At 41.2% G+C, this 22,852-nt stretch overlaps 1 pseudogene; it reads left to right on the top strand.

Annotated features, from left to right (window-relative positions):
• Window positions 1-3,485: 3,485 nt before the first annotated feature.
• The window catches only part of LOC113359920, a 63,001-nt pseudogene continuing 43,634 nt past the window's right edge, over window positions 3,486-22,852 (top strand).

Here is a 22,852-nt window from a genome sequence, read left to right as displayed (position 1 = left end):
TAGAAAATCATTCCTATGGTTTTTGGTGTCCAATATAAAATCCTTCTTTTCTTTCGAAATTAAGGTCGCTCTTGTTGTTCTCTCGGGAATGACATCAAACGGGGGAGAGCTCTTTTGAACTTGTGCTTAATGGTAATATCTTGCGGGGAGTGTGGATGTGGAATTTTATAGGGGTTATCTTGTATCTTAAAACTCCTTGATGAATGTTGTTAGCTTCGGTTATTAGATTGCATCTAAATTAAGTTGGTGTGTATTTTTCTTTTGGTCATGAAATGTCTCTTGTGGAAATTTCATTATGATCCCATTCTTGTACCTTTGCCAATTTTATTGACAAAAAGGGGGAGAAATATTATTGTTCACACTACAAACACATATGGTTTCAGATCATTGTGTAAGGGGGAGTGCTTTCCATGATCGAGATGGAGTATTGACTACGGGGGGGTGATACATATCACCGTAGTATTATTGTTAAAGTCGTGATACAATTGGACTTTGATGTTATATAATAATACTATGGAAATGTATAATAATGATCGAGAATCTCGATTTCTCTCATTGTTATAGCTACGGATCTTCAACAACGATGGTGCTAAACTTACAACCTTTGGGATCATTGGAGTACTTGTAAGGACGAAGATTTCAAGGAACGTTGAAGATTAGACTACGGAATAGGAGCCACTAAAGTTTATCTTTTTTGTATTCCATATGTATTAATATTTTTGTCACTAAAATTGACAAAGGGGGAGATTGTTAGAGCATAGCTCGGTCAACCTCGCATGTGTTGCTATCTCAAGCATGTTTGTCAATGTTAGTGATCAAAACTATAAGTCTTGATTTCTAGCCTACATAGCTAAGTCTCGGACTAGGATAGAAAAGTGTGGTTGAGCTCAAGGACTTCATGGCGATTCATCATACAACGACGAAGATCTATACAAGGAACCGTGGAACTTCATCAACAAAAAGGTATGTGGAGACTTGAACTTATCTATCACTCAAAAGTTTATCTCTTCTATCTCCTACTTCTTGTGAGACAAAAGTCGTATGCTATATAGACTAGATCATACACATTTGACATTTCGAGCTGAGCATTCATTGCTCATCTTTTATCTCGAAATCGTGTGTTGGTAAAGCGTTTCTCTTTGATCAAGTTTATCTTCACCTAGTGACGAAAGTCATGAAAAGTTTCAATCACTTTGAGAATTGCTCTGACGTGAATCGGTCTGTGAATAACGGCTACATAGCGTCCTCTGAAAATGTCTCAATGATTGAAATGAGAGTTTAGATTACATAACCATGTATTCCTTGAACCGAAGTTTTCGAACTTTGTTGATCAAGAGAAATCGGGAGGATTGTGGAATTGGCTTGCCAAGTCCGCGAACTATCGGAAGTTCTCGACCGAGAATTTCTGCTGGGATTTTCCAAAACTCGTTTGTATGCTAAGTCCGCGAACCCAGTCCGCGAACTGGCAGAAGTTCTCTTTCCGAGAATTTCTGCTGAGTTTGGAAAACTCAACCGAGTCTGCGAACTTGTTTGTGAACTTAAGAGGTTGTGATCTAAAGATGTGCTCTGAACATGAAACATTAAATTACTAAGGAATGCTTTATGCAAACCGTGGCTATAATGTTCATGAGCCGATTCAATCGAATCGAATCCTCTTTGTTTCAATTGTATCTTGTGTAGTTACAGAAGATCTCATAGCAATTGAACAACTCTTTAACTAGTTCATTTGAGTCAATTGAACTAGTTATGGTGAAGAAGAACAAGGTTAATATGCAATGCTCATATGGTTAACCTCTTGGGTTACTATTTTGAACCAACATACACATACACGTTTGGGCATGATTTTCACGAACCCAGTAAACATCTACCCAAGTGTGTGTGACAAACTAAGTTTTCGATCTAACGGTTGAGAAATATTAGCTTGAATCTAAATCAGGTTTTCATCTAACGGTGAATAAGGATTGCTTTGTAACTAAGGCAAAACCCTGATTTGAAGGCTATATAAAGGAGACATCTAGCATTGTGCAAAACTAATCCCCACACGTCTGTGTGCTACTAGTGCGCCCGCTAGAGTCGATCTCCATTGACCTTTGATTTTCTTCTCTAAAATCAGGTTAACGACTTAAAGACTTCATTGGGATTGTGAAGCCAGACCGATACTACTTTATCCTAGTTGTGTGATCTGATCTTACATCTTCTATCGTACGAGTACAATTGAATGATTGGCTTGAGATCGCGAGAGTTCTCCGATAGGCAAGATAAAGAAGTCACAAACATCTTCGTCTCACTGTTTGTGATTCCTCGACAATCCGCTTGTATAGTCAGGAAGGATTGTAGAGAGGTGATTGATTAATCTAGGCTATTCTTCGGGAATATGAGACCGGATTATCAATTGGTTCCTGTTACCTTGATTTTATATCTAAATACGGAACAAAACCTAGGGTTTATCTATGGGAGACAGATTTATCCTCTTATAGACTTTTCTGTGTGAAACAGATCTGATTATTATCAAGTCTGTGATTTTGGGTTACAACAACTCTTGGTTGTGGGTGAGATCAGCTAAGGGAATCAAGTGCGCAGTATTCTGCTGGGATCAGAGGCGTAGGAGTACAACTGTACCTTGAATCGGTGGGAGACTGATTGGGGTTCAACTATAGTCCAGTCCGAAGTTAGTTTGCAGTAGGCTAGTGTCTGTAGCGGCTTAATACAGTGTGTATTCAATCTGGACTAGGTCCCGGGGTTTTTCTGCATTTGCGGTTTCCTCATTAACAAAATTTCTGGTGTCTGTGTTATTTATTTTCCGCATTATATTTTATATAATTGAAATAATACAGGTTGTGCGTTCGTGATCATCAATTGGAAATCCAATATTTGGTTGTTGATTGATATTGATTGATCCTTGGACATTGGTCTTTGGTACCGTCCAAGTATTCCTTGTATTTGATAAAGACTCGCTATTGTTTTTAGCTTGAGTAAAAATCAAATCAAGAGAGAGATATTAACTCCTTGAGATACTTTTATCTAGATTGAGTCTGACTGTCTAGTTGATTCTCTAGCAAAGTATTTTGGAGTTAGTCCATACAGATTGTTAAGCAAAATATTGGGTGGTGTTGTTAGACCCCCGCTTTTTCAATCTTTACTTTAACTAATTTCTAAAATAAATAAAATAAATTAAAATCTGACGTGGAGGTGCAAGTGAAGGTGTAAATAAGACTTTCTTGGACACCTTCATATTTATTTTCACATCCCTCATAGTTTGTAAGATCCTACGGTTGGAGATGGATTTATGTTAATTGGGGGTCTAAAATCCTATGTGTCATGGAAAATAAAAAGATTCACCCTCTACTGGAGATGCTCTTAATTGCTCCAACGACTAGGGAATCTCTAAAACCTCAAAGGTCATTTTCCTAGTAAAGTCGTCATCATCCTATGGCATCTGTAGTATAAGTTTGGTCGATGGAGAAGGAGATAAGATAATCAAAGATATGAAGAAGTACTCTTGGGTTTGGGTATTACTATCATGTTTCTCTGTAATTCTTAACCTGTTACTCGCTAGTTATGTGCTTATTAATGAAGGCAATAGTAAGATATTAAGTATTTTGAGAAGCAGTGATGAAGAAAACGAGTTGAGTTGGACAAGAAGATCAGCAAAAGTGGCTGAAGATGTAGCTTCAATTTCTTGTTCAGGTCATGGTCGTGCTTTCTTAGATGGTATTCTTGTGTACACATATATCTCACTATCAGACACGTGTATATAAAAAGGTACGTGGAAAGCATGCAGGCCAAAACATCAAAACATGATGCGTCACGAAACACCGAATAAACCCCGAGGAGTTACTTTATCTCATCCCCAAAAGAGGAGCTAAGATCAACGGTGGAGAGAAAGTTAGCTGACACGGACTGACAGGGGCAGAAGACACTTGTCTGACACGAGCAGACCCCTCAACTACCCACATTAAACACTCTGAGCAGTGTACGTGTCGACCAACCTGTGGAACGAGCGAGGATGCCTCTGCGGGATCAAGGGGCAAACGCAGACCTCCGCGTGATGGACGCAAGGACACAAGAAGATAAGGTTCCAACGGTTTTCAGAGATGGGTCCCACGTTCTAACCTTATAAATATCCAATCTCCACCAAGAGGAAAGGGGATCGAAAAATATCAGGAAGGGAAGGAGAGAGAGAAAGAGAGAAATAGTAAGTGTAAGTTAATCCCTTAGAGGAGAGAAACATGTAAACCCCAAAAGTCATTCAACTATTCGTGTAACCGTGAAGAACATAGTAAAACAACAAACCCCGTGGATGTAGGCCTTAGTGCTGAACCACGTAAACCTTGGTCTTATTTACATTTCAGCACTTTACATTCATTTAGCTCCGCGCATGTTTGCTTATATGTTTTGTTTTCCTTAATACTTATATCCCATGCACAAACGCCACGCATGGAGTTGTTGGATGAGGCCATGATAAACCCGAAGGTTTTGAGCCAATGAATCAACACCGGGGTACCATCATCATAATCTCTTTAGATGTTAATGATTGATTGTGAGCGTTCGGACCCCCTCGTGGTCCGGGTGCTCACAATTCTATTAACTGCTAATCATTTGGAAGGAGCAAACGGAGGCGATCCACTTCCAAGTTGCGAGTGCAATTCTTGTTATTATGGCGTTGATTGCTCTCAATTCTCTCCTAATTGTCCTGCTGATGCTGATAGGTAATCTCTCTCTTCATCCGCCCCCATTCCCGATCGTTTATTAGACATGAGCGTTGAGCGATTCAGAATTACAAACTTTTCCTCAAAGTGATCGAATAAATTCGGACATTTTAAGGTGGAGAAAGCATGCTTCATCTAACTGTTAAAAATAAAAATAAAAAAATCGGACCTTTCAAATCAAATTTTTAGCTGATAGTCTTTCACTGTCAGTTTTTGCTGGATTCTCCGACAGTCCAATAAGTTAGCTTTAGGAAGAAGGCTACTGTGGTGAAGACCACTTTCTTTTAAGGGGATGACTAAGCAATGGAGAGCTAACTATATCGGATATTTTTTTAATGCAGTGGGGATCCGACATTTTTGGAGCCATTTTGGATGAAATATGCTGAAAGTAGTGCGGTTATGGTGTCTGGGTGGCACCGCATGGCTTACAAATTTGGATACGAGCATGGTACTTTCTTTTCAAAGGAGCTCGAGAGGCTTCTTCGAGAATTGCATGCAACGGTTGGAAATGCAAATACCACCGGAAAGTTCATGGTTTTCGGTGCTGGATCCACACAACTTCTCAATGCAACAATTTATGCACTTTCCCTCAGGATCCACCATCGTCCACCAGGATTCTTGGATCCATCCCTTTTTACCGAAACTAGTTCTTGTATGACGTACTTGAATGTCTAAAACAACTAATAATTCAATCGACACTACGAAAATAATCAGATTTAGCCAAGGCAAGAGTACGTGGCTATAAATCAAAAATCCGTGGCAAAAGGTCAATAGCCATGGCTGCTTCCTCGTAACTAATAATTCAGTGGCTAATAGTTTCTGCCACTACGCTAGCCACGGTTTTTTCACCGTAACTATTGGCACAAGTTCATTTGCCACACATTTTAACCGTGCTAATTAAGGATTAGATTCACATATATGTATTAATTAACCACAGAAATACAAAAATACATCAGTCGTGGCTATTGGTTCAACACTTTGATGTGGTACTGTTCAGACGATTGCAATTCCGGTTTTACACTTAATAGTTTGGAATTCAGCTGAAACCATATTTACTTAAGCTACCAGAATTCTAAGTCAACATTATTCATTCATTCAAACAAATATTACAATGTCATAATTGATTACATTAAAACTCCGCAAAAAAAAAAAAAAAAAACTTAATGAAAAATAATTCCAAGCCCCAATGTTGAGTTTCCATCTAACAACTTAATTTTAACATAAAAAATAAAATTAAAATGAGTAAACCAGAGGCTGATGTAACATTCCTTCATTTCCGATGTCAATCAACAAGTATCTTCCTGACAAAGATTCACTTCCATTACCATTTAGCAAAGCCTGGATCATAAAATATGTACAGTTAGACATCAATGTAAACTCAACACGACATCAAGAAAAATAAACTGTATCTCTTAATTAATAGTTAATTAGATAAATCTATCCCTGCTTCATCCAGAAAACTTGAATTAACACCACTGAAAACGCAAGAAGTACACATTTGAAACAGAGCAATAAGATATTCAACAAATAAAAAGAACCATATAAGATATTCAACTTCAAAGCTTATGTTATGCCCAACAATTTTATAAAACAACTCAATCATACAACGGTTCTACGCGATCATAGTTTACATCTGATTCAGAACTATATGCCAAAATGTAGGCCTTTCCCTAGAATAATTCTATGGATGCTCAACTTAAATGACCTGTTTCTTTACAAGATTCCGTAGTTAACATCTGATTCAGAACCAAAGCAGAGCCATCTGATTTATTTATACCCAAAATATTGTGTATTAGTTTAACATGGATCTTGGAAATCATTGTTACAAGACACGGTATATAAAGCTAAATAGATTCAGCCACACAATCTACTAGGTACAATGAAATCAAGCATATTAGATACTACTCTTCTGTAAGTTAATTATTAACAGATCACCTTGCATCCACGAAGTCCAGCATAGCACACCTTAATAATTTGAGAAAGCACATCCCGCACCAGATGAAGCTAAAAACTGAAATCCATAGGGAGATAAGTGATGCCGCTGACAAAATAACTACTTGAATGTAACAGTAAGTAAGCGACAAGAAATTTAATAAAACCAAATATACAAGAAACTCAAAAGGATGTAAAATTTCATGTTTCCTTCGATAGAACCTGGGTGTCATTGTTTACTAATTTACATCCAATAGCTTTGGCATAATTTAGACAAATTATATGATTTTTATTCTTTTCCCAATGGTTGAGTACCCATTTAATATTGATTACGGTTCGTCGATAACCCCATGGACTGCCACATTGATAAGTTAACCACACCAAAAGATGGTAGATCCTTAAACACTATTATGTCTATTTGCATGAATACAATAAGTTTAACATACAAAAATGGACATATAGAAAAATTACCATGTATAAAAGAGTTTCATCCTTTACAAATGATCAACATGAAGGCATATCTTTAGAAATGGATCTTCTTCGAGGTAACTGTTGATATGAGCAACATAATATGACTTTTCAGATTCACTGAGTGTATACAATAATATATAAGAATCATTTGCACTTCCAACAGACGTTCTAGCATTTTGTATGGGCCTGCATTTTCAAATACACCTAATCAATGAAGATTAATTGATTTTAATCCCATTTATTAAAAATAAAACTCAAACAAAAAGAATAAAATTGAATAAATCCTGCAACAAACTTAGATCGGCATACCTACTAGTCTCATATTAGAATCCTAAAATTCCAATTTCTACCTGATGTACTATAGATTAAAGATAAAGCTTAGATGATTACAACCTAAGCAAATCAATTGAATTGAAATTTCAACAAAATCAGGATAAAGTCAAAATCCCCAAAAACAAATTCCTCTAAAAACTAACACATCGATGATTTAATTCTATCCAACCACATATGAATTTCGATTTCGATGATTTAAATCTCCTAACGTTGCATTTCCCAGCCAACAACAACAAAAAAAAAACACAAAATAATCAGCATAATCGAAAAGAACAACAAAGGTAAAGAATTCAGGATTTCATGAGATTTTAACCTTTAATTTGAGTGAACTAATTTGTTGCCATGGAACTGAACCCAATACACCTAGATATCCAATAACAATTTAGACATCTAGATAGCAAGAAAAAGTGCTATATATTGTTTTTGTCAGAGCATCGAAGTATGAAAAGCCCTGATCGGATCCCCAATTTACATTCTCTAACCATTCGCATGGTTGAACTTTTTGTGATTAACGACTATGATTATAGGGTAAGGTCAGTTGTTTGATTAGTGAAATGCAGTGGTATTTTGGGATTACTAGGATTTAGTGTTAAAATGAAGATCGGAATGGAGGAGAACACAATGGAGAAGGAGTATAAGAGTTTAGGGTTTCGCCTTCCACAGAAAAGGAAGACAACCTCTGGTTTAGTTTTCTTACTAGTGGTCTGCGATTGATGGTATTGAAGCCTTGACTAGAAGAGAAAGTGGGTAGGTATCCTTTTAGAACGTGGCCCAAATTCTTATTGTTGCTCATAAAATCCTGGATAAATTGGGGCCTATATGACTTAATTGGGGCCTATATCTAGATGACAAGAAAAGGTCATTGAATAGTAAAAAAGCCACCCCTTATCCAATTATTTTAAAAAATAGCTAATCTACGCCTTGATTAATTAGCGTTAATCGGGTGATTAATTGATATTTAATCAAACTAAACTAAGAATTAACTAATCTTGATTCTTCATCAAAACCTGAATTTTTTTATTTTTTTATTTTTGAAAAAAATCAAACTAGAATCAGTATTTGTTCGTGCTCTCATAAACCGATTCTGGGTTGATTTTTTAAATTCACAAAAAAAAAAGAATCGGTTTTTGCAAATGTATACAAAAAACCGATTATGGGTATACTCGATCTGAAAATGAGTATGATTTCATACTCGATTTCAGTTCGCGTATAAATTCATATACTCATTTTGAGATCGAGTATGAAATCATACTCGTTTTGAATTTGTGTAAAATCATACTCATACTCATTTTCAATTTGGGTATAACCAGAATCGGTTTATACGATGCACACATAAAAACCGATTATTGACATTGCACAACAGGAATCGGTTTATAAAAGTGCTCATGTAATCCGATTCTAACAAAAAAAGATACAGAAAAATTTCTTACGACAATCGGTTTACTCGACATACATATAAAATATGATTCTAGCATTATAATTAACAATCGGTTTTTATAAGTGCTAATGTAATCCGATTATGGCCGAACCAGAAAACATATCAAGGACAATCGGTCTTTGTGGGCATGAACATAAACCGTTTCTATTTTGCAATCAGATCACATTTACATTAACGTTAACCGATTATGGTAAACCCGGAAAAATTTGATTTCAAAATTTCCGATTTTTGAGCGATTGCATGTTACTAACACCTAGTTTAGAGGATTGGGTTGAGAAGAAAAGAAGAAGAATTAGTTGAAGTGGAAATGAAAATGAATTTGATTTTGATTTTGATTTTGATTTTAGTTTTTAATTTTTATGATTTTGATTTTGATTTTAGTTTTTAATTTTATGATTTTGATTTTGATTTTGATTTTGATTTTGATTTTGATTTTAGTTTTTAATTTTATAGTTTTAGTTTTTAGTTTTATTATTAGAATTTAATGGGGACACATTTGTAGTATTAGTATTTGATGAAGCGTAAGTTGGTAGTTTCATCTCTTAATAATCATTTTTTGTCCTGTAGTGTAGACCCCAATTAATTGGAATAGGCCCCAATTTAGCCAGGCATAAAATGGGCAGTTTATTCTTAAATTAGCCACGCCTAAAACCCACCAGTTGTTACGGCCAACCAAGTCGTGACAAGACATCCAATATCCCGTTCATAAAAATCATAACAAGGGAAACCTGGGTTCTACTGTCAGCCCCACAAATATTCTACAGGCGTGGCAAATGAGTGGCATATTGCCACGCCTAAAGTTACGCCGTGGTAATATGTCATTAATAGCCACGGCATACATGAACGCGTGGTAAAAGCACGTGGCTAAAAATCAATGTTTTTGTAGTGTGAACAATGGATTATTAACCCTTTGGATGCAGCTCTACAAGTCCCAAACAGATCTCTTCAACTCTAAGAACTTTGAATGGGAAGGAGATACATCTATGTGGAATAACACGTCGTTGCCGTCAGAATATAACTCGTCCGTGAATTTTATCGAATTTGTAACTTCTCCAAACAATCCAGATGTTGTAACTCAAGGAACCAGTTCTTCTTGAAGGTCTATCTGTTAAAATAATTTTTGATCACGCTTATTATTGGCCTCATTATACTGCTATTCCAGCTCCTGCAAACGAAGACCTCATGATCTTTACTCTGTCTAAGCTTACTGGTCATGCAAGCAGCAGATTCGGGTAAATAAACATTCGTTTCAGCTCATTTATATTCAAGCTAAAGTTTTGGTAGAAAAAATTGTTATAGATTGTGTAGGTGTAAATAATCCACAGATCCAGGTGGAGCAATCCTAGGTAGTGGGGCACCGACAACAGATGAAGTGTGAAGCACCAAATCATTCTACCTGGCCTAGGCGCGAGAAAAGAGACACCAAGGGAACCCGTGAAGACAATACGTGTAAAGGTCGGAGGTGACAGAAGAGATAGCCATCGAGTACAAGAGCAATAAATGCATTGACGAAGTAGTTGAGAAGATAAGGAGAATCTGGTCAAAGTAAGACTCGGCTAATAATATTAAGGGCGACATCGTCTATACTCACTAACTGATCGATATCGGATGAATGGATGTCGGGAGAAGATATCACTAGGCCCAGCCCTACATCTCGGAAAAGACATCGCCTGCTACCCGAGAAGGACATCAAGAAAGATACGTCGTGACTTACATTGTAACTTGGATGTATCATCACTTGTAGCTATAAATAGAGGGCCATGTAGAGATCTAAAGGACCAAGTAATCAGTGAGGGTGAAGAGAATATCAAGAACTTGAGAGAGAATAGAGTGCTTGTTAGTGAGATACATAATTTGTAACCTTGAATCGAGTAATAAGATCGTCCTTTTCCCCCATGGACGTAGGTAATCATACTGAACCACGTATATCTTGTGTTCTTGTGCATCTCTTGTTGTTTTACTTCATTAGGTGTGTGTCTGTGTTTCTTTGGATGTAGTTGTAGGATTTTCCACATCTATATTCTGGCGCCGACTAAGGGGACTGTGTAACATCTTTTGATACCTTGCATCAAAACCATTAAAGAGAGATTCAAAATCTCCTAAAACATCTTTTGGTGTTAGTTGATGCTAACTGAAAGAATCTTATGGTTGAGGCATCTGAGTTGATAGATGAGTCTTTTAAAGAAATTTTTCCTTCAAAACCCGGATCTGTTACATTCGTTTTTATCTAATCTTCTTTGAGTTTGCAGAGTCCTCATTTAGAGTCGAAAAATCCCGTCAACAGTGTGAACTGTTTTGCTCTTGTTAAACAAGATTCTTGTCGCCTGTTAAACAAAAATCTTCTTATCTTACGATTTCGAGTCAAAGAAACTTGTGATTTGTTTTGTTTTTGAAAACATTTTCTTTACGTCAAAATCCTTGAAGTAGTTATGATTAAAATCTCAGGTTTGAGTTATGGTCGATCGTGTTTTCTTTTATGACCGCGACGAGTTGTTAGAAAGATTCAAAGCTCCCAAAAGGATCATCTTTGATGCTTGGTAGAAGCTAGAATGAAACTTCATCTCACTGGTCATATCTCGTCGTGGGTTAATTAAACACAATAGTAGCAGCGACAAAACCAACTCAAAATCATTGAGTTAGGGTTTTCCAAAGTTGTGGCTAGAAAGGGTACGGTGAGCACTTCGATGACAGTCTCATCCTAATCCTATAACAAGAGCCTTACAGCGTCATCAGAAAGCCAAAAGGTCGAGCAACCTTGTTTTGGCAACCTGTGCAGTTGAGACATCGACAAAACGATTGACGGAAGTCATCACTACAAACCCTAGCCAAGAAATAAATTTTCCGACCAAACGTACAGATGATTAATGATTTCTGGCACAAAGAATGTTAGGACAAATAATGATTAATGCATGGGAAAAGTACCGAAAGCGACGTAGTAAAACAACATTTCAAAAAAATCGTCTTAGTAGTCAAACCACATCTTTTGCTGAGTTCATAATGTTGAAGTAAAAAGGAATCGTACTTGGTTGAACTTTGTCCTTTGCTGAAATTCAGAACTGTTGTACTTCATCCTTAACCTTTTCGAAAATAGTCCAAAGTGAGGCGTTGTCTATTTTTCTGACGTAGGTAGGGAAGGGCGATCCGAAGAGTATCAATCATACCTGATCCGATGGCAAGTACTTCCGGGACGGGCAGGATCCTGAGGAATCGAAATGTAGCAGGAACTAGCGCGCAAGAAGGAGTAACGGACTCTCGACAACAAAACAGTCGACAGCACCAGCAGGAAGAACCCCGGGCACCAGGTGGAGGCATGGCAACTGTCAATGAGGAAGTCGATCTAGCCCGAGACGATGATCTTTCTCCGAGAGGACTAAAGATCAACCCGAGCCAAATGAGACCAGGGGACATGAGACCAGGGGATATGATAGACGGAATGACTGCATCAGACACATATGACGACGAGGAAGCGCAAATGATGCGAGAGGACCGTAGACGAGCAAGGCAACGTGCGGAATATCGATTTTCCTTGGAACAAGAAGGAGAGAGGCTTAGACAAGTGCATGTATAATTGGGCAACACCACCAAATACATCCCACCAGTGGCAACCGATCCCCCCGTAGCTCCTCCTGTGGCACCACTGGTTCCACCACCCAGCATGATAGGGAACCATGTAAATGGTCATTCCGGTCACGAAAGCACCGACCCGACATTTCTAGAAATTCTGGCCAACCAGAGAAGACAGGAAGACATGATGAGGGAGTTGCAGAGAAGGAATCTGGCACTAGAGCATGAAAACTATCAACTTTGGAACCAGAGATCTGGGTCAAGAGGGTCATCGAGACGAGGAGCTTCCAGCAACCACACCCGATTAGGACGAACCCGAACTCCACCCTTGTCCGAGGACGCGTACCCAACCCTAACCGTACAAGAAGTGGGTGCGACCCTCCCGTGAACTCCTCAACCGACGAAGAAGTGCATAACGAGAGATCCGAGGCGGCGACTGAGGCCAAACTCAAGCAACTTGAGGAGATGGTTAAGAAATTGGCTAGAGATGGCGAGGACAATAAGATGGAAGAGGTGATTAGCGAAGCACAGAAAACCCCATTCACCAAGGAGCTTGAACGAGCACCGTTCCCTCCGAAGTGTACACTCCCAACCTTCCCTTCCAGGTTTGATGGCACCGGTGACGCATGAGAGCACAACAAGATGTATAGCATATCCCTATTACAATGGAAGAACTATGACGTGGTTATGTGAAAGTTTTTTCCGGCAAGTCTAGAAGGCGAGGCGAAGAACTGGTTCTATACTTTGCCCGATGAGTCCATTGGCAATTAAGGCGTCCTAGTGGAAACATTTCTTGAAACCTATATGCATAACAACATTGCTCGCCCAGGGGTAAATAAGCTATTCATACTGGCACGAAGGTTCAGGGAACCCTTAAGATCTTTAACGGACAGATGGAGGAAGCTGTGTACCAATATCGAGAAGGTACCTGTCGACCAACAGATCTTCAGGTTTGAAAATTCATTAGGAAAGCCTGACCCCATTTGGATAGCAATGTACACTGAGAAACCACAAACGTTAAGGGAGATGAGGAAGATGAAGGAGCATTACATCGCATTGGAGGAGATACAAGAGGGGGCGCAAGATAGAGGAATACAAGAAGCCAGCGCGGCGGCGGAGCCTGTCCCTCAAGAAGACCCAAAGCGATCAGAAAAAAGGCAGATGACACAACAACATGGCTCGGGCAAGAAGGAATGGGTCGAGAAAGGAAAAAAGCCTCGTCATGAACCAAGAACATACACGCCTCTGAACGCACCATTGGAAGATATATTCAAGGACGTAGAAAAGCGAAATGACATCAGATACCCAAAGACTAGGGGGATCCAGTTTGACGAGACAAGAACCATCCCGAGTTTTGTCATTACCATCAGTACCGAGGTCGCTCGACTAACAATTGCCGAGAGGTAAAAGACATTGTCCAGCATTTGATCCGAGATGGGTACTTACGACACTTTGTTAAGACAACGCCGACATCTACCCAGCCCGATGCTCCCGTGCATCAAGTGAGGATTGACCGAGGAACTCAGTTCACCTGCAATACCATATCACACTCGGCAACTCAAGGGTTCGACTTAGGGATCAGCATTACTTCTAGAATCCACAAGAGGGATCGGGCGGGAAAGGAGATCTTTAGTGTAGCAAAAACTTTGCCTATGGGACCCTGGATGATGCAACCGATCACCTTCTCAGCAAAAGATGTCCCATCGAATGGACAAGCACATGGGGATCCCCTAGTGATCACCCTAATCATCTAGGAATGGGGAGTGAAAAGAATACTGATGGACAGTGGGAGTTCAGTCGAGGTCCTTTTCTACGACACGTTTAAAAGAATGGAGCTATCTGATGAAATTTTAATCCCTTCAACTTATCGGATCTACAGCTTCAATGGTACAGTGATCGTGCCCAAGGGAGAAGTCACTCTCAGGGTCTCGGATGGAGAAGGATATTTGGACACACTTACCACCTTTTGTGTAGTGGATGTCGTATCGCCTTATGAGGAAATTCTCGGCAGGCCTTTGATCGCGGGCATCAAAGGGGTGGCGTCGGCATACCATCAGAAATTAAGGTTCCCATCTTACCGTGGGGTTATGGAAGTATTAGGCGATCCCCAGGCTGCAAGACAATGCATGCAGCTGGATATTCAACAAAACGAAGAAAGACGATCAAGACAGCGTCGAGAAAAGAACAAAGATAAGGAAGCTAGAGCAGCGGAAGAATTGAAGAAGATACTCTCACAAGCCATCACAGCCTACGAAACAAGCGAGCAAGAGATCTTATAGCAATCAAAGGAGGCGACGTCGGTCGAGGAATCAAAGCCAAACTTCTCGGCCTTAGAGTCTACACGACATATCAACTTAGGGACCGAGGAGGAACCTAAGTTAGTAAAAATTGGAACCCTACTATCGGACGAACAAACAGGGCAGCTGATAACCCTATTAAAGGATCACTTGGATGTATTCGCCTGGAAAATGCATGATATGGGGGGGATTGATACGGAGGTATGCTCACATCATCTAAGGATAGATCCCAAATTCAATCCAATCCGGCAAAAAATGTGGAGAATTGCACCCGAGCTGCAAGCAGCGGTAGAGGCCGAGTTAAAGAAACTACAAGAATCTAGGATCATTCGAAAGGCTCAATATCCTCAATGTATATCTAACATGGTGATAGTCCCTAAAAGGAATGGAGGGGTCAGAATCTGCATCGACTTCAACATCTTGAATAAAGCTTGTCCAAAGGACAACTTTCCCCTCCCCATCATCGATCAACTAGTAGAATCCATAGTTGGATATAAGGCGATAACACTAATGGATGGATACTCGGGATACAATCAGATTCCCCTGGCTCCCGAGGATCAAGAACATACGTCTTTCTTTACACCCAGAGCTTATATTGCTACACTCAAATGCCATTCGGGTTGAGGAACGCTGAAGCCACTTATCAGAGGTTGGTGGAGGACATGTTCGAGGAAAAATACACAACACCATCAAGGTTTATGTGGACGACATGTTAGTCAAAAGCAAAGTGGCAGCCAACCATATTGACGATCTTAGGGAAATCTTTCGAACCATGAGAAAATATAAGATGCGAGTAAACCCGGCCAAATGCACTTTTTGGGTTACCTCGAGTAAGTTCCTGGGATACATAATCACTGATAAAGCTATAGAATCCGACCCGGAAAAGATTAGAGATGTGTTGGAAATGCCGTCCCCGGTGACAATAAAAGATGTACAACGGTTAAACGGAAACTTGGCATCACTAGGCGATTCATTTCACGGTCCTCGGGTAAATATAAAGACTTCTTCGGGACGCTAAGAAAAGGAGAAAAATTCAAATGGAGCGAGGAGTGTGAGGATGCATTCCAAAAGATTAAGCAACATCTCGCGAGCCTACCAGTGTTACAAAGACCCGAGCCCGATGAAGTGCTTACCCTATATCTCGGGGCAACGAGTTATGCCATAAGTGCAGTCTTAGTCAAAAATGTGGGGGCAGAAGAGAAGCATGTGTACTTCATAAGCAAAACCATGAACCCAACGGAGAAGAACTACACCAGAATTGAGCAATTGATACTAGCCTTAGTATTTGCAACACAAAAACTTCGAACGTATTTCCAAACTCACAGAATTCGAGTGCTTACGAAGTCTTCCATAGAATCAGTGCTCCACAATGCAGCAAAGTCGGGACGAATCTCTAAGTGGAGTGCTCAAATCAAATAGTTCGATATCTTCTATGAGATGAGAACGGCAGTAAAGGCATAGGCAGTGGCCGATTTTCTGATAGATTTCCCTTTAGACGATGAGGACGAAATCAAAGACATACCGGGCATGGAAGAAGACCGAGAATATCCATCTGACCTCCTTGAAACCTGCAGTCCGACGCGATGGGAAGTCTTCGTAGACGGGTCGTCCAATAAAGACGGGTCGGGCCTAGGGCTAGTCTTCACTACACCAAAGGGGAATAAGATGGTTCACTCCTTCAGGCTTGAATTTAAGGCAACAAACAATGTCACCGAATATGAGGCCGTAATACATGCTTTACGGATGATAGTAAAAATGGGGGTTCATGATGTGAGACTGACTAGTGACTCTCAGCTAGTCATTAGGCAGATCAACAGGCAGTACGCTATACATGACCCAGCATTGCAGAAGTATTGGGAGCTCGCCCAATTTTATATCGGCCAGATACCAAACATCAAGTTCCGACACATCTGCAGAAAAGATAGTCGACATTCAGACGCACTGGCATACATCGCTTCCATGCTAACAGACTCGAGCATTGAAGGCATCAGAGTCATGAGAATCCTGATGCCATCTGTACCTGAGTCAGTAGACACAAAAGCACATGTAGTGGTATCTACGGCCGATAAATACGAAGACGGCGATTGGCGAAAAACCATTCACCAATATCTGGAGACGGGAGAGTTGCCTAAAGGACGACCAGAGATCAACAAAATTAAAAGCAAAGAAGCATCGTACGAACTACGAGACGGTGTTCTGTATAGGAATTCCTACCTAGGGCCACTGTTAAGGTGCCTAAGCAAAGAAGAAGGGCACTCAATACTGAATGAGCTACATTATGGGGCCGCGGGCAATCACAGCTCAGGTCGAAGCCTGGAAACCCGAGCTAAAACCATGGGATATTTTTGTCCCTACATGAACGAAGATGCAAAGCACATGGCATTAATTTGCGATGAATGCCAAAAGTTTGGAAAAAATATACATGCGCCTGCAGTAACTCTGAACTCAGTGATTGGACCCTGGCCTTTTGCCAAGTGGGGGATCGATATCGTAAGACCCTTACATGTCGGGTCGGGGCAGAGAAAATATCTGATCGTGGCTATTGACTACTTCACCAAATGGGTGGAAGCTGCACCACTAAGGCACATTCGGGATAAGGACGTTTTTCGCTTCATCTGGGAACACATTATCTGTCGTTTCGGCGTGCCGAAAACAATCGTCTCGGAAAATGGAAAACAACTCCAAGGCAAGAACATTGACCTATTGTTTAACACCTACAACATCCACAAAAGCAAGGCAACGCCCATTTGCCCACAAAGTAATGGGCAGGCCGAGATCACGAACAAAACCATATCCGACAACCTAAAGAAGAAGTTGGATGGAGAATATGGCGAGTGGTGTGAGGATCTCTACAATGTGTTGTGGGCATACAGGACCACCCGCAGAGACGCGACAAGCTTATCACCTTTTATGCTAACATATGGGACTGAAGCCATCCTTCCAACTGAGGCAATGATACCTACTACAAGGACCGACGCGTGGAGAAGGAACATCTTAGCATACCTTATTTTGGCTACGCTCAATGATTTAGAAGAGACTAGAGAAATGTCCCTACAAAAAATGGAAAACTACCAAAGGAGATTGCAACGTGAGTACAACAAACAAGTTTGACCGAGAGAATTTCAACCCGAGCAATTGGTATTGAAGGAGATACCTAGCTACGAGCGTGACCAGAAGGGCGGGAAACTAGCGGCACGATGGGGCGGGCCATATACCATTGCGGAAAAAGTTGGAGAAGGGGCGTATAAGATACTGAAACCAGATGGAACACCCGAACCGCGACCGTGGAACATTCGACGCCTAAAGCTATATCACCCATGAGAGGTATGTAAACAGGTATGATATTATGTCATTTATTTCCTTAAAAATCCATGTGGGGGTAGGGAATGTGACAATTGCGTCTAATGGTCATTCGTACTCGGGGCGACGGCAGTGTGCAAGTGCCGAGGTAACTTACACTCGAATGGACATTCGTACTCGGGGCGATGGAAGTGTGCAAGTGCCGAGGTGTCTTAAACTCTATGGGCTATTCGAACTCGGGGCAGTGGCAGTGTGAAAGTGCCGAGGTAGTCTAAGGGCCCTGGTGGTTGGAAACCATTGGCCGATTGTCGGGGCACGAGTACCCGACAGTCGAGCATACAACATTTCTCTCATCGCAAGTGGCCGAAATCACTTGCCCGAGCTAGTTAATTGATAACTTCTTGGGGATATCGAGCCAATAAAACCTAGGAATGACTGAATACCTTACCACTAGATCAAAACTGACGGTGATGAGATACCTCAATCAGGACATGGCATTGGGCCCGATGACCCTCCCTGTTGAGTGTGTTCGACAGAAATGGCATTTATACTAACACATTAAAACATTTTGTTGTAGGAAATAATAAATTCACCATAAATAGAAAGCCAAAGTACGACCATAGTAACACAAGTAAAAATGTCAAGCAACACGAAAACAACCGATTGGCTACACATCACCCCATCAAATAAAATTGTCAGAAAAGATGAAGATGTTCAAGCGAATTACAACCCAGCATAAGGAGCACAATAGTGGCGCAACAATACAAAAGACCTACCTATGCCTTAGGCGGAACTGATCCCGAACCTGCCCTTTAGCAGCAACATCGACCTGTTTCTTTTCCATAACCGCCTTCACACCTTCTTTCACCTTGGCGACAAGCTCGGTATTGAACCTATCCTTCTCGGCAGCAAGATTCTGAGTCAGTTGAGTCGACGCTGCCTCAGCAATAGCTACCTGCCCGAGTAGTTGGGTCTTCCTCTCCTTCAACCGAACAGTCTCTTCCTCCAAAGACTTCACTTTTCCTTATTCAACTGCAGATGAGAAAAGACGATTAGTAATAGGGGCACCAACATCATAACATCAAAATATGAACAAACACAACACAAGCAACAACACCTTCAAGCAAGGGAAAAACTACTTTAACGGTTTCCTCGGACTTAAGTAAACTACAATCGATGGCTGAGATCTTATTAGTTAATTCATTATAGTGTTGTTCGTTGCACTCATTGGTGGGGCAATATTTTTTGTGGTCGCTCCATCTAGCCTTCTGCCGATCATGTGCCAACTGCAGGCCCGATAACTGAGCCTGAACCCACTCCAAATTTTGGGATACCTGATCGAAATGTCGAAGTTTCTCCCTTAATTCTTGGTTGGACCCTTCTGCAGTACCTTTCTCTTTCAATATCCATCTACGATTAATGTGCAAATCCCTAATCTGAAGTCTCAACCCGCTACATTGACTTTCCAAGTTGTCAGCCAACAAGGTTTTATCGGCGGCAATACCATGGGCCCGAGAAAGGCTCGCTCGAAGATTATCCACCTCCTCGGGCACATACTCAAAGACCTCCTGACGATCAATTTTGTCATCCTTGTTAACGATTCTTTGATGAAGATTGTCCACATGACTTCGTTCTATATCCAAATTTCTCTTTAACAAACGATATTCAGAAGTAGCATCGGCATCAATACTAGACATCTCGGCTAGGAAGAGAGTACTAAACTCAGGATATTGGTACTACAGAATCAATTATAGAAAGTTAGGCTCGAGCAAGTACCTTGGGTCTCGGCCAGTTGCATCTCCAGTTCTCGGGTTCGCTCTTGCTCTCGCTGCAATTAGATACGAAGACATTCCCTTTCTGCTAGCTCCTTTCGCCGCAGAGCAGCATCCAACAACTCTTTATTGGCAGCCTGAGAACATTACGAACATCAACAACCATCCCACGTCATAAATATACAACTAAGAAAGATAACTCACCATCTGGTTGAGGGTATCTTTCAGACCAGCAGAATATGAGGATACTGCAGAAATCATCTCCTCGTCGGTTAGGGATCCGAAATCGGGAGAAGTAATAGCCCCTAGAGAATTGCACACAGGACCCTAGAAAGTAAAGAAGGTAGTCCCGCCCGAGCTCGGGGCAGGAAAAACAGGAGGCATAGTCCCCAACACCTCGCCCCCAGGAGCAACATTTTCTCCACCCTCAAAAACAACGTTATCTCCACCACCAGTAGACTTTTCTATCGGCTTCGGCTCACCTTCCTCGCCCACACCACCAGTCTCGTCCTCCTCATCAAAAAGATCGTCATCATCATCACCATCAGACAACAGAAACACAACAACATTGGCAAGGGTGACACCTTTACCAGCAGACTGCTGGAGCATAACCTTCCCGGAGGCAGGGTGACACCTTCCCGGAGGCAGACTCATTGACCTACGATTCCTTACCCTTCCCACTAGGCTTACCACCTACAACGGTAGACGAAACATCAGAAGTTTTCTGAGGCGACTTCCTTAGGAAATAAGATAAAGGTAGCCGATCGTCGGGATCCTCACCATCTTTTGTTGAAGCACCTCCAGCTCCTGCTTTATCAACTTTCGACTTCTGCACATGAGTCTTCGTTAGATTCATTCAAGGCAACAAATATGGGCAAGTACATGTACTGTGAATAAAGCAGTATATTTGTTACCTTCCCTGCCTCTTCCTCGACTCTTGTGATGGGACCTCTATCCCTCTTTCGATGACTGAGAGGCTCAGGATGGCTACTCTGGGACTTGAACTACAAAATACAAACAAATTAAAACACCGTCCCGTTGATCACTCGGGCCGACATCGATCAAGATTGAAAAACTTACTCGATCAACATTGACCACCCAGAACTGATAGGGCTCGGCCGGAGGAGGAAACTTGCCACTAAGAAGAGGACCATAAATAGCAAGAGGAACCCGATCCCAAGCTACATCACTAGTATGGCGGGCATGCTTATTAGTTGTCTTCCCCTCAGGGTCCTCGTCCAAGAGAAGCTTCTTAAAACCCTCAGGGAGAGTCTTGTTGCGATGAGGACTGGCAGCGAATCCAGCAAGATCACCATTGGTAGAAGTCCCACTCCGGTAGTTGGCAGCAAAGCTGGCGGGAATATAGTCGCCTGCTTCGGAAGGATCATAGGTCGACCAAGCGGTGGGAGTGCATTCGCCTCGCTCTCGCCTCTCCCATTCGTTTATGAGTCGAAAGGTGTTGCCATTTCATTTAGCTAAAGCACGAGACTGACGAATCTTTGAAAGAGATTTGTACAGGAAGGGACGGCTAGGATCGTACAGTGGAAAGCGTAGGCCGAGCTCCAACTGACCCTTGGTGATGACGGTCGCCTCGGCTGAGTGAGGGAAATTCATGACATCACCTTTTTTCAAAACACCTCTTTGGCCCGATAAGAGTCGGATTTCATAACCATGGAGACCAAAATCATCTTTTAACTGCTTGATGAACTGCTCATCAGTCAAGTCCTTGGAAACTCTCTTGTCGTTCCTACATGAAAACGAAGGAGAACCACCATAAAGGATAGAGTTAAGGGCGCGATGATCATGGTGCGAAGGGTTTTTAACAATAAACAAAGAATCAATGGGAACACCATCATCATCAGAAAAGGTATAACTGACACACCTCTTCTCTGTCATGGAGGGAGTCGAAGAAGACATGGAAGAACTGTTGGGAAGAAATCTCGAACCAAAGAAGGTAGCAAGCAGCAAAAATCGCAACAGCAGCAAGGGGAAAGCAATGAAAGGGTCAAAGGGTGATTGAAGCTTTCATAGGATTAGAAGACAAAAGGATTTCCGAGCAGCAGTTGAAAGAAGAAACTAAGGAGAGAGAGTGCAAGTTTTCGGAAAAGGTAAAAGTGAAAAACCAAGGGTTTATGGCTTGAATTTATAGTCCCAACAATTGTAACCAGCGAAGAAGGTAAACAAGTCATAAAGACGAGTGTAGTGGGGAACAACATGACATGAAACACGGTATGGCAGCGGACGTGGAAGGAGAAGCGGTTTCTTCCCCTCGTGTCAATCACACGAGTGAAAGAATGGGCATAAATGTAGGTGTAAATAATCCACAGATCCACGTGGAGCAATCCTAGGTAATGGGGCATCGACAGCAGATGAAGTGTGAAGCACCAAATCATTCTACCTGGCCTAGGTGCGAGAAAAGAGACACCAAGGGAACCCGTGAAGACAATACGTGTAAAGGTCGGAGGTGACAGAAGAGATAACCATCGAGTATAAGAGCAATAAATGCATTGACGAAGTAGTTGAGAAGATAAGGAGAATCTGGTCAAAGTAAGACTCGGCTAATAATATCAAGGGTGACATCGTCTATACTCACTAACTGATCGATATCGAATGAATGGATGTCGGGAGAAGATATCACTAGGCCCAGCCCTACATCTCGGAAAAGACATCGCCTGCTACCCGAGAAGGACATCAAGGAAGATACGCCGCGACTTACACTGTAACTTGGATGTATCATCACCTGTAGCTATAAATAGAGGGCCATGTAGAGAGCTAAAGAACCAAGTAATCAATGAGGGTGAAGAGAATATCAAGAACTTGAGAGAGATAATATAGTGCTTGTTAGTGAGATACATAATTTGTAACCTTTAATCGAATAATAAGATCATCCTTTTACCCCCGTGGACGTAGGTAATCATACCGAACCACGTATGTGATACCCAGTATTTTTGGTTTGGAATTCAGTACCCAAATATTAACCCGTCCGAATAAAATACGTAGACCGAATAAGATACAAATGTAGCCAACTAGTTGCAC

Source organism: Papaver somniferum, chromosome 3, assembly GCF_003573695.1.
Source record: "Papaver somniferum cultivar HN1 chromosome 3, ASM357369v1, whole genome shotgun sequence".
NCBI classification, from domain to species: Eukaryota; Viridiplantae; Streptophyta; class Magnoliopsida; order Ranunculales; family Papaveraceae; genus Papaver; species Papaver somniferum.
Note: the sequence above shows the minus strand (reverse complement) of the source record. Positions and strands in the feature narration are given on the sequence as shown.